The sequence below is a fragment of the Nanorana parkeri genome, unplaced genomic scaffold (assembly GCF_000935625.1).
Source record: "Nanorana parkeri isolate BGI_ZX_2015 unplaced genomic scaffold, ASM93562v1 scaffold37, whole genome shotgun sequence".
Classification (NCBI taxonomy): Eukaryota; Metazoa; Chordata; class Amphibia; order Anura; family Dicroglossidae; genus Nanorana; species Nanorana parkeri.
The window spans coordinates 246823-260327 of record NW_017306305.1 but is presented as its reverse complement, the minus strand read 5'-3'; the positions used below and the strand labels follow the sequence as shown (position 1 = coordinate 260327).

At 39.8% G+C, this 13505-nt stretch overlaps 1 protein-coding gene across 1 annotated transcript in view; it reads left to right on the top strand.

Annotated features, from left to right (window-relative positions):
- The window catches only part of LRRC3B (leucine rich repeat containing 3B), a 143403-nt gene that overhangs the window by 114455 nt on the left and 15443 nt on the right, over positions 1-13505 (top strand). The gene's annotated exons all lie outside the window — the stretch shown is intronic.

The window sequence follows — 13505 nt, the reverse complement described above, 5'->3', positions numbered from 1 at the left end:
CCCCCCCCCCCCCCCTTAAAATCTGTTACATTTTAAACTGGGGTGCCTCAAGATGTTTTTATACTTTAAAGGGTGCTGTGACTGAAACAAAGGCTAGGAAACGCTGGTGTAAATTACCACAGTGGCTTAACAGAATTACAGATCTTTTGGCATGAAAACAGTTCATACATAAGTATTTCATCTCTCTAGCTAATTGATTGTTATTCCATCCATTAAAATCACAATGCTGCTGTGAAAACCAATAAAAAAGAAAAGTAATTAAATAATGTATGCTTGTGCTTAGGTTTGTAGCAATGTGAACAACCAGTCTTGTACTGCCTAACTTTATGGTGTAGAAATGGGCACAATAAAGTGGACCCTACTTCATTTCACATCGGTTATGAACATGCATGGGTCCCCTTGGCCTCTACTTGCTGCCCAGGATTGCACCACAATTGTCCTGCAGCACTTATCACAGAAAAAAATAAACTACATAATAGACTTGTAACTTTTACAAAACAAAAAGGTTAAGAAATTCCTGTTATCCTCCAGAGATTAGTTTTAACATCAACAGCAAACAAGTATCTAATTTACAATTGGTCTTTATTTGCTTTTGGCATTTCTAGCAGATGTCATGCAGGTACAGGATAGAACCACGCAATACATTTTAGAAAAAAAAAAAGTTGTGTTATTTTCTGTTTGAAGCCTTAGGCTTCTGTGCAGCTGTACTGGATGCATCATAAATATTTCTCTTTTAAATTGATTGCTTTTTGTGTTATATTCACAAATTCAATACTATAGACTTCATTTGAAACGTGTCACCTGTTTTACAGGCTATGCTGAAACAGGAAAGCAGCCATTTATATGGACATTTGTGCAGCAGTATTTTATTATAGATATGAGAAGAAAAGAGATAGTGGAGTGCGGATAAGGATGTTGAGGGATGTTATCAGGCTTATAAAATGCCCAGGGCACCCCTCAAAGGAAAAATCTGCAACGTGCTAGGCTCACTGCAGCAAATAATGAGCCTTGCCAAAGTGAGCATGGCTTTAGAAGGCATAGTTAAAAAGTGCCTGAGCCTCTAAGCCTACATACTGTAGCCACAGCAATGTTTTTTTTGCTTGGTCAGAACAGTAGCAACACCGCTGATAGACTTCCCAGCAGAGAATACAGAACAAAGTCTTGTTTTTTTTAAATAAAAAAAAGATGTCAGCTCTTCTAGATCAGCATTGTCTTCTCTTTAGAACTACAGCAGCCCTATCAAACTCTAGTCTTAAAGGGATATTCAAGGAAACACCTCCTCATCAACTGATGAGAGGAACTGCATCTGTTCCTCCAGCAACTTTGTGAAGCCTAACTAAACATTGGAAAGTAAACACCCAGCTTGTAGAATGATTGCACTTGTTGTGGCAGTGCAGGGCAATGCCACGGCATAGTATGGCAACATTGGCACCCAGGACTCTCAGCCAAAGGGGCTGAGAGGGTCCAGAATGTAAACAATATCATAAGGAAGAGCCTGGCTTTTCAGGTCCTTCCAGGTTTTCCTAATTGTAGCTGGGATCTGGTGTTCTGGAGATCTCTTAGAGCTCTGGGCGGGATGAGATCTCCAGTCTTGGGGCCAGGTGTAGCCAAGGTCCAGTATAGCTGGATCAGGTGGCTGAGAGCAGCCCTATTAGGAAGCCAGCCCAATGCTCACAGAGTTGTGTTGGAGTTGTGTGTGTTCAGGAAGCACACTGACGCAGGCTCAGGTGCGTGCTGGACACGTGGGACAGCCAGGGAAGGTCGGTGACCCTAGGACCTGTGGTACACACTGCTGAGAGAGCAGATTGAGGGCTCAGATTGTGAGCAGTGTGAGTTTCTTGGAGCTGTGGAAAGCTACATAGCAATACTAAAAGACTGTCCTTTATGTTGCTGCTAGAAACTGCAACAGGGGAATATACCCTGTGGATGGAAATACTTTTTGTGTTTGCCATAATAAAACTGCATTTTACTTGCACCTCCTGTCTACAGTGGAGTGTCCTCGTTACACTATGTATCTGTCTCTAAAGTGCCCACCTCTCCTCTGGGCCACATGTTTTACCTACATGAAAACCTCTCCAGCAACCATGCCTTGTCACTACACTATCCATCTCCTCTTATGACTTTATCACTGCACCATTTATCAACTCCTAAAACTATATAATTTTTTTTCAAAATATGTCTACATTCACTTTTACCTCCTACCATACATTCTAAAAAAAAAGGTTGCGCTACACATAGTTATGGGTGGTATGCTGACAGGATGATGCAAATTCCTTAAAACTATGGGGTCTATTCACGAAGCTGCCGAAAGATCTAGCCGTAGCTTCGGCCGATCCTTCGGCTAGCTTCGGCCCCAGGACCCCTTCGGTTCAGTAGAACCGAAGGGGTGCTGTATGGGCTATTCACTATAGCCCGTACAGCTCCCGAACGTGGCTGAGCGGCTCAGTCGAGCCGAACGCATATGCATCGCCTCGGCTCGGCTGAGCCGCGCTGAAAGCCGAAGCTGGAATGGCCGGCCGACAGCCTGTTTCTGAAAGCTGGGCGGAGCCAGCCGTGATCTTACGGCTGGCTCCGGCAACTTGCAGAGAGATCAGCGTCCCTGGTTACCTGCTAACCAGGGACACTAATCTCCAAACAGCAAACTCTCCCTGGCGCTGCGGAAGTCTCCTGCTCCCGGCCGCCAAGGAGAAAAACACTGCTGTTTCTTTTTTTTCTTTATTCTGACACTGAGCTGTGTCAGAATAGAAAAAAATAAAAAAAAAGTTTTTGCCCATTGGAATGCATTGCTAGATTCCTATTGGTTATTTCAATTTGCAATAGCCAATAGTAAACTAGCATTGTACCCGCCCTCTGCTGCAGTTCTCCATCAGGTCCATCGCGAAGGGCGGGTACAATGCTAGTTTACTATTGGCTATTGCAAATTGAAAGAAAAAAAAAAGATAAATCAGTGTTTCTCTCCTGGGCGGCCGGAAGTGGAAGGCTACCAGAGCGCCCAGGAGATTTTTTTTTTACGGCAGCATATAATATAATATTTTATGAAAACAACTCTTTAATACAAAATGCAAACTAGTGTGCTCTGTAGACCTTCATTTTCATTTAATGCAAATGTGTTTTTTTAAAATATGTATTTGTTGACACAATGCTGGGAAAGACGCTACACAAATAATAGACTTACTTCATGTACTGATTGCTTCTTGCAGTCTACTAAGATGTAATGCTCTACAGGACTATTCTGCATAGGCGTATCTTCATGCTCTTTTCATATGCTGGCTGTAACATGCAGGTCAATGGTATGAAGATAGATTAGACGTTAAATAAGCTTTCAGTGACTTGGGATTTAAACTGCAAAATCTAAAATGCATTGTCAGGTTCAGTGAAAATAAAGCGCATTAAGGGACAGCCTAAAATATTTAATGTGAAAATGGCTTAATGTAGCTTAATGTACCATAATGTGCCTAAACGTCAATGAATTGCCTTGAAACTTTGCACAACCCAGGTTCTCAGCTTCCCAAACCTATCCTGGATGTTTCATGGATTTTAGTTACCCACAAGATAAATGAGTGACATTATCCTTGTTTTTTGGGGAGCTTAATGTGGCTAATGTACAAAAAACAACTTAGATGTTAACCAATTTCCCCAAAACTTCCTATACTACAAGACTCTCTCTATGCCAACATATTGTGAAGATTTTGGGTCATTTGATAAAACATACCAAAAGTTATTCACATTAAACTATTTTATTCCTTTTCGAAAACATTTAGCTTAATGTAAAAAGAGCTTAATGTAACATAATGTGCCTAAATCTCAATCAATTGCCTTGAAGCTTTCATATCACCTCTGGCTTTGCTAAGAACTCATTGTAATGCAGGGGGGAGAGAACACCCCCCTGAAATTATGGCAGATAGCAGAGGAAGCAATAGCTTCTTTGCTATCTGCAAGTTTTTTTTAGTATTCTGACAGCTGCTCCGGTCAGAATAAACACAATTCAGCATAGGAATCCATAGCTAGATTCCTATTGGCTATTTCAATTTGCAATATCCAATATCAAGCTGGCTATTGCACCCGCCTTCTGCTGCTGGTTCGGCCATATCTGGAGTATGCGGTCCAGTTTTCGTCACCAATACTCAGAAAGGATGTCCTTGAGCTGGAAAAAGTCCAGAGGAGGGCAACCAAACTTGTTAAGGGGTTCGAGGATCTGAACTATGAAACAAGGTTGTTAAATTAAATATGTTCTCTTTGGAGGTTAGGAGACTAAGGGGGACATGATCTTCTTGTATAAACTATTTAAGGGTGACAGCAACATTATTAACAAACTGTTTATGGTAAGCCCCGTAACAAAGACCAGAGGGCACAACCAAAAATTGGTGGAAAAAAAATTCTTCACAGTCAGAGTGGTTAAGGTCTGGAACTCGCTGCCGCAGGAAGTGATCTCAGCTAAGAGTGTGGAATCATTCAAGAAACTCCTGGACGAGTTCCTTGGAGACCATAACATACAGGGGTACAGGTACGCCTAAGAGCAAAATCCCACATGGACTAATACACACGCACATACCTGCTCAAACATGAATGCATACACACAATAGGTTGGACTTGATGGACTTATATCTTTATTCAACCTCAAATACTATGTAACTATGTAACTATGCTGTCAATCACTAGAAGAGGACCTGATGGAGAACTTCAGGTCCCCTCTGCTGATTGATAGCAGCAGTGGGCGACTGCAATAGCTAGTTTGCCATTGGCTATTGCAAAGTGAAATAGCCAATAGGAATGTAGCTATGCATTCCTATGCTGTTTTTTTTTCTGACTGACGGCGGCTCCGATGTCAGAAAAAAAAAGAGCAGAGTAAACCTTTCTGGGAGAAAGTGTTTCTCTCCTGGGCGTCCGGGGGCTGCTATCTACTAGCGGGAGACTCCCGGAGCGTCCGGGAGAGTAATGACATATCAGCATCCCTGGTGGGGTCCTGGGGCCGAAGCTAGCCGAAGGATCAGCCGAAGCTACAGCTAGATCTTTTGGCAGCTTAGTGAATAACCCCCTTAGCTTAATGTAAAAAGAGCTTAAAGTACCATAATGTGTCTAAACCTCAATCAATTGAAACTTTGCACAACCTAAGCTCTCAACTTATTGAGTGATGTTAGGCTTGTGTAGCCCCTACTAGCTTTTGTGCATTGGCTATTAGAAATTTAAAGGGTTATTCACAAAGCTAGCCGCAGGATCCTTCGGCTAGCTTCGGCCGCCGGAGTCCTTCGGTTCAGTAGTACTGAAGGGCTTCTGTACGGGCTATTCACTATAGCCCTACAGCTCCCGAAGTTTGGTCGAGCGGCTCAGTTGAGCTGAAGGCATATGCTTCGGCTCGACTGAGCCGAGGTGAAACCTGAAGCGGACTGAGTGGCCGGCCATTGGCTAAACGGCCAGCCATGAATAGCCCGTACAGCAGCCCTTTGATTCTACGGCTGATCCTGCAGCTAGCTTTGTGAATAACCCTTTACATTTCTAATAGCCACTGCACAAAAGCTAGTAGGGGCTACACAAGCCCAAAGTCACTCAATAAGATGAGAGCTTAGGTTGTGCAAAGTTTCAATTGATTGAGGTTTAGGCACATTATGTTACATTAAGCTCTTTCTACATTAAGCTAAATGTTTTCGAAAAGGAATAAAATAGTTTAGTGTGAATAACTTTTGGTATGTTTTATCAAATGACCCACAATCTTCATAATATGTTGGCATCAAGAGAGTCCTGTAGTATAGGAAGTTTGGGGGAAATTGGTTAACATCTAAGTTGTTTTTTGTACGTTAAGCCACATTAAGCTCCCCAAAAAACAAGGATAATGTCACTCATTTGCCTTGTGGGTAACCAAAATCCATTGGAGCAGCCGACACGCAAGCCAGCAGGACCGAGGCGGCCCGGCCCCGAGGTAAATCATCACACCATGAAACATCCAGGATAGGTTTGGGAAGCTGAGAACCTGGGTTGTGCAAAGTTTCAAGGCATTTGATTGAGGTTTAGATACTTTTTTACACATTAAGCTCTTTTTACATTACGCTGTTCACAATGTTTAGGATTGTAATAAAATAGTTTAATGTGAATGACTTTTGGTATGTTTTATCAAATTACCCAAAATCTTCAGAATATGTTGGCATAGAGAGTGTCTTGTAGTATGGGAAAATGGGGGAAATCGTTTAACAGCTACGTTGTTTTTTGTACGTTAAGCCACATTAAGCTCGCCAAAAAACAAGCTTAGTGTCATTCATTTGCTTTGTGGGAAACCAAAATCCATGAAACTTCAAGGATAGGTTTGGGAAGCTGATAACTTGGGTTGTGCAACGTTTCAAGGCAATTGATTGAGGTTTAGGCACATTATGGTACATTAAGCTACATTAAGCCATTTTCTCATTAAATGTTTTAGGATGTCCCCGCATGAAAGCATAGCATGTTTTATAATAATCTGGCACAGTGGGTAGATTGGGTTCTTATGGTTTCCTGTACTATGCACACTGCCTTCCATTCATGCTGCTCAATGGTTAATGTGCAGAAGGATATTTAACAGCAAGGCTCCTGCTAGGAGCCACAGTCAATTGAGCAGAGCAGGGCTGGATGGTGGTTGTGGCTGCAAAGGTGACTACAGGACTTTGAGCACCCCATGTGTCAGCACAGCATGCTATAACTTCAATCAGCAAGCTGTGGAGGGGTGAACTGACCATGCCAGCATGGAACTGTTTCCATGCTTGGTGTGGTCAGTATGCTTTAGGAATAGAAGGGAACTGGCAGGATAACTAGGTATTTGCTTTACAATTGCAAAGAAGGAACTTGTACATCATACTTTATTCAAAAAGGAAAGACTAACTTAAATATAAATGTTAAGAGTTACATACACTGTAATAAGTAATTTATGTATTGAACTAGGAGGGCTTGTGGGTTTCCCACTTCAGGGGCTAGGAAATTAAATAATAAATGGTCATTTTCAGTTTACAGACAAAACCAGGCTAATTACTGCACCTATTGCTACTTTACAGTAAAATGTCATTCTGGGTGCACCAGGGGGATTTGCTGTGACTTCTGACTTGCTAAGTATTCCAAATCCATGAGAACATGGGACTAGTAGTTTACAGAAGAAAGATAAGGATCAACAGGCATTCTCTGTACCCACTGAAAATGTTCTTAGGTTTAGAAATACTTTAGGTGCTATGTCCTGGAAATGTCTGTCGTATAAATAAATGTACTCTTACATTGCCAAAAATGTATTTTTTTAATTTTTACACTCTAGCACAATGGAATAAAAGTGGCAAGAAAACTTAGTGGATTTAACTGATCATTTATTATATATGAATGGTTCTTGGTCCATGTTTCAAGGGATTGACAAAGGCATCTATTTTGCCAAAATAGTCTGATCCAAAAAAGGGAGCTAAGAGATAGGACAATGTGAGCACTGTCCCCTCCTACTCTTTCCGTTCTTCAGTTGAACTTGCTTACTAACCTTTTCACCTGCCACACAGAACACGCATATTGATAATTATTAAAGGCGTGCATTTTGGAACTAGATGACTGAGTTCACCTTCCAATTTGATAAAATCCCTATTTTGTAAACATCTTCTATTTACTACAACAGCAGCAATGACTGAGTATGGTGACAACTGGTCATAAATGGTAACAGTAATCATAAAACTATGTTTCTGAAGCCGGCGGAGAGGTGAGTACTTTGATCGATCAAAATAATTTTGATCGATCAAAGAAATTAACGATTAATCGACGGATTAATCGTTAATTTCCGCACCCCTAATATATATATAAGCCAATGGATAGCTTTTTTGAATAGAATAGATAAAGATATAAAAACATGTGAATATTAAAGAAAACCTGTGATTTGAAATGAAATTGGCAAAATTTAAATACCAGCTGAAACGATTACAAAATGTATTTTGCTAGCATTCTGTTGTAGACAGTAAGTAAATGGAGAGCAATTTGACCACTATATTGCAAACATTCAGAAGCTATCAATTAGAATAACAGTAAAAGCAAACATGGTTACAATATAATGTTTATTACAGTGTAATTGTGTAATTACAATGGCATTATGTTGATTGCTCCTTTTTTTCTGAAGCAGTTAGCTCACTAAAAAGGACACAAAACACTATCCATGACTAAATAATTTACTGTCACTTCTCAGGAAGCAAAGTTTGTCCAGCGTGTGCTGCAATGTTATCATTTAAGTATAACCATTTATTCATTTACTCCTTGTTTTCAATTCGTGATTTCATAACAGGCAGAATGTGACTCAAGTTATTAAAACACATATTCTATATATTGGTTCAGTGTATTACAACTAAATGATAAAAATAAATATTACTATATTTTTTGGCAGCTCAGGAAAATTAGGAAACGTATGAATAATGAATTTCAAATTTTAATTAAAGTGACATTTAAGTCAAAAAATGTTTCCCTCCCCCCAATGTTAATGTTAGCACTTACCTTAAATGAGGTTTCTTAATCCAATCTCCTTCTTCTTTCCTGATATTTTCATCTGTCCCTCCAGCTGTGCGGTGGCTCTCCGATCCAGCGCTGACTCCTCTCTTCTTGCTGGCACTTCCGATACAGCGGTGTCTGCATGGGGGTACACGTGCCCATAGACTCACCTTGCGTCTCTGCTCGTCTCCCGGCCGAAAATCCAAACTGCGCATGCGCCCGCCCCAAGATGCGTTTCGGATTCTCGGGCGGGAGCGCGCGGCGAAAACAGGGTAAGTTTAAACTGCTGTTAAAGCGTTAAAAAAACCAAAAAAAACTTTTTGCCTATATCTACTGCTTGCTAGCAGTAGATATAGGCAAAAAACCCAGAGGGTTTATAAACCCTTTAAGTCAAATTCTAAACTGTAGATGATTTGCTTTGCAAATATAGTAGTATGTATCCTTAGCAGTGTACACTTAATGCAGCCAATCCACAGCTGTAAGTCTGTAAAGTTCTGTAAGTCTGTAAAGCTGCTCAGCTTGAAGCACAGATGGTAGTGCAGTGTTAGCCAACATGCAAATGGCAACTTTATATCAGTCAGTAGATGGCGCACCCCCTTTGGCCTCCAATGCCTAGCTACTAGTTAGGTATTGGAGATGGCAGGCCAGCCATTGACTTTGAGATGCAAAGTTGTTATTTACATATCAGAGGTTGTGATGATCCCTAGGATAATTAAATTAAAGGGGTGAGGTAGGCTCCTATGGACTCCAGCTTTTCAATTATATTGCCAATTTACAACTTTAAGTAAATGGAAACTACACTATGTGCACTTACAGGTTTCCAACTGCATTAGTCCTGGGAGCTGTGACTTCAGATAATGCCTGCACAATCATCATAGGGTGATATCTGTTATCATAGAGCCATTCATACATATTGCAGTGATCTGCACTTTACCACACTGGGTCAACGCAGGTCACATCAAGGACACATAGAAAACAGAAGAAATCAGAAGAAAAAATAATAATTAAGAAAGAAGAGGAGAAAGGAGGTAATTAGAGTTAACTAAAGATTAATAAGGTGTTAAAAAAATAATTTTATTTAGAAACAAAATACCGTATAAGTTTTCTATAAGTGATATCATAAGCAGATGAAAGGCCACACCTTTGATCTACATATCAATAAAATAGTAAATACAAATAAACTATATTTTTGATAGCTGCTCCTGTTGTGTAATACGAAGCAAGTACCAGCTGTCATTTTGACAGTGGGTAATTGCCAGTAATAGAGGTGGCAATAGGAAAAAGAAGAGATGCATCCTAAAAACTTGGTTGCAGTTTTTTATGATGTATTTCTTATGTTCAAAATCCGGAAGTGGTTAAAAAAAACCTGTTAGAAACTCCTAGACAGCCTCTATTCATCCTTCATTTGTAAAGGAAGATGAAGATGAATCTGTGTTTAGAACCAACATGGAAGCTTTAGATTCATTGTAATAATGGGCATTGCAGTTTAATTGCAATGTTTGTACTTGAATAAGCGGCCATACAAACATAGATTACCAAGTAATAAACACTGGATAGGATGCTATTACATGTAATCAGGAAGAAAGCTAAAATAAACGGTATATTTTCATTTGTAATGAATGGCCTGTGTCTTTAGTATCTGTCTGTTATGTGTTCTATTCAAGCAGATAATAAAGCAATGTTCTACTACTTTCTGATATTTCTGAACAGTGTAAAGAATCATTGAAATACAGCTGGGAGGTCTATTTCCACTAGCAATGATTCATAATAATTCATTTTTTTGGTGCTTCTGATTCAGCAGGAAAAAAACAAACATACTGTGCATAGAAATCACACTTTCTTTGCTCAGCGTTTCTAATGTAATTAGTATTTGTTATGGTGTAACTTGAACTGCTGTACCTGGATGACTAACCTAAAGAAAATGGAGAGATAGGCTTTTTCAATTTTTTGATTCATATAAGTAAAAGTAATTATCATTCAATATATCAACAGTATTCAAAATAAACATATCACTGCTCTCATTCTCACACTGACTCCCTGCCTTGAGAGTGTCCCAAGAGCAGGTACTGAGCGAATCTCTGCTCCAAATTCCAAGTTTCACACAAATACCACACTCCACAGGATCTTCACTGGAAATAAAATCTTTATTCAAAAGATGAAAGTCACACTGTCACGCCTCCAACATAATCCATCAGCCACTAACGCGTTTCACCGACCAAGCTTATTCGTAGGGATGTGATTATGCCCAATGCAGGAAACACATTAGTGGCTGGTGGATTATTTGGAGGAATGACAGTGCGTCTTTCATCTTTTGAATAAAGTTTTATTTCCAGTAAAGATATTATGGAATGCAATATTTGTGTGAACTTGATATCAACAATATTGTTTCTAGAAATAGTTTGTAGCTATATGTACTTTGGGAGTAGCAGTATATTCTCAGTCTATATCCGTGCTGTGCTTCATTCTTAGTGATGCATCACAGTGTCTGTATTTTACAGTTCTTCTCTGTCATCTGAAGTGGTAGATATCCGTGTGTCATTTCTCTTGTGTGAATGGTACCAATACATATTTTTTATCCTGTGGAGATCACAGAATGTTACTCTTTTGACTGTTGGAGTTTATGTTACTGTTACTGTTGGAGTTTATGTTACTGTTGGAGTTTATGTTACTGTTGGAGTTTATGTTACTGTTACTGTTGGATTTTAGTAGGTCTGATAAGACCTACTGGAGTGTTTAGAGACCTTGCCATACTTGTGATTATCTTTCTGGGGAGTTAATCATTTGCTGCATACATGGGGGTTATCACTGTTGAGTGTGGGAGAGGTTGCTCTGACATTGGTTATATATATATAAGGTAAACACAAATATATGCTTCTCTTCAGCACAGATAACAAAACAAAGATGTCTCACCGACTTGTTGTATGAAGTCCCAAACCTGGGGGAATCCCTTCCCGGGAATGTTAGTCCTGCAGCCCAGCACAGTAGCACAGTAATACAGCAACACAGCAGATCTCTCACTAGTCACAACTGATTACTCTCCTCAACTCCCCACACTCCTCTCTAGGAGTTGCCGACCTTTAAACTCCTTCCTGTGGCTGCCCTTAAAGGGACCACAACCCAAATAGTGGTGATACATATCTCCCATCCAGGACCCAGCCTTGCTGTCCTCTCCATAAGGTACAGAGTTGGGAAATCCTAAAGATTATAAACAATTCTACACAACTGGTTTGCCCTGAGCACTTCAATTCAATGTCAAACACTTCTAAATGGAAACAAGGGTGAAAAGAAGCACACAATGTTAGCGTATAGAGATTTTCAGACAGTGTGTGTGGCTTTACCTAAATCATCTCAGCCACCATTTAAATCAGCATTATGCCCTTTATTCATACCATTAGTAGGAGCAGTGAAAGCTACACTAAAAACATTAGGAAATGCTTATGTTCATTAGTAATACTGAATAAGACAGTATTTCCACTTCCAGATTAATGTTTACCAGACAAGCTGGTATGGCAGCCTTGAACTTCTTATAATAGTCAGCATCTGAACATAGGAGAATCTGACTCATATATTAGTAAAGATGGCCACAAGTTACAATCTCATTGTACAATATTCTTCAAAATTGTCAACAACCACGATGTTCAAAGTGCTACCTAATTATCTGTATCAAATCAGGCATTTGCTTGCACAAACTAGTCAGTATATCTAAAGAGGAATGTACGACCAGATTATACCCATGTGGCCTGCTTTAAGGAAGAATGAAACTAGCTGACTCCTTGCCTCTTTACAAATGCTGGCACAAAGGATAGGAACTACACATTTCTTCAGTAAAATTTTGGTGAGAAAGCAACCCTCACAGTTGCTTTTTAAAAATATTATCGTTTACTTGTTTTGATAAATTCTTATTTAAATATGATCTCTAGCAAACTGAAAGGCCTTTCAGAAACCATTATTTCAGAAATTATGTGGCAATTTCAATACAAATGATTGACTTCATTCACCTAATTTGTACTCCTTAAAGGGATTCTCTCATGAGATTTTGGTGGCTGCTATTGCCAAACTCTCCTTTAAGAATGCTAGTTCCCTGGCTGTAATGCCGATACTTTGACATGTTTCTGAAACTCATTTATAGCATGTTTATTCCATATCTGGGATTCATATGGATTCAGGTTAGACACTAAAAGGCAACTGGCATTTTTAAAAGGAGGCCATAAATGGCAGAGTCCCATTAATGACAGACAAAACAAATGACAATTTGATTTAGTGCAGTGACGCATGGGGGGTCTCATCTGCCGTTGGGATGTGTGGGGTCCCTTGTGTGTACCTGTGCCTTTAAGGGAGGTTGGGCTTCCTCCTGACAAACCTGCACCCAATTTAATCTTCTGCCCAATGTGTTCCAAGATGGAGACCCTAATAGTTTAGAGTTAGGACCGCACTATATGGAGGTGCTTTGGCGTGGCTGTGCGGCTTTCACATTTTCTGCAGAAGACGTGTATCCAAACCTCTGCTTTTAACCTTAGTGGTTAGACAGGTTTTTTTACATGCTGGCTGGTGAGTGTGCCTGGAAACCTTTTTCTTTTTTACCATTAATGACAGAGTCTTTCAAAACAGAGTCATCTTTATGACATTTGTCAATGGGCTTTAAACCAGAGAAAAAAACTTGTATTAGAATGCAAAACATGTTTGAAGTGAACAAGGGCTTGAAGGAGGAGAAATGCAGGTCAGATGGAGGTCATCTGCAGGTGAAATCCACCAGTCAATGAACTATGAATGATCTCAAACTGATGCCATTGACACAAACCCAACGTCTGTTGCCACGTTCCTTAGGCAGGTGGTTGCACCAGAACATATTTAGGTGGAATACTGTGCATATTTATAAAGCAGGACGTTACAGCATTTATTTATAAATCTTTTAGAAAATAGTAGAAGTGATTTTTTTTTCCAATTCAACATTTTGCACAGTTTTGTGAAGATCAGTGACATAAAATTGATTTACATTTTAATTCCATATTTTTTTGCACTACAGCCCACGGTGGATACGTAATCAA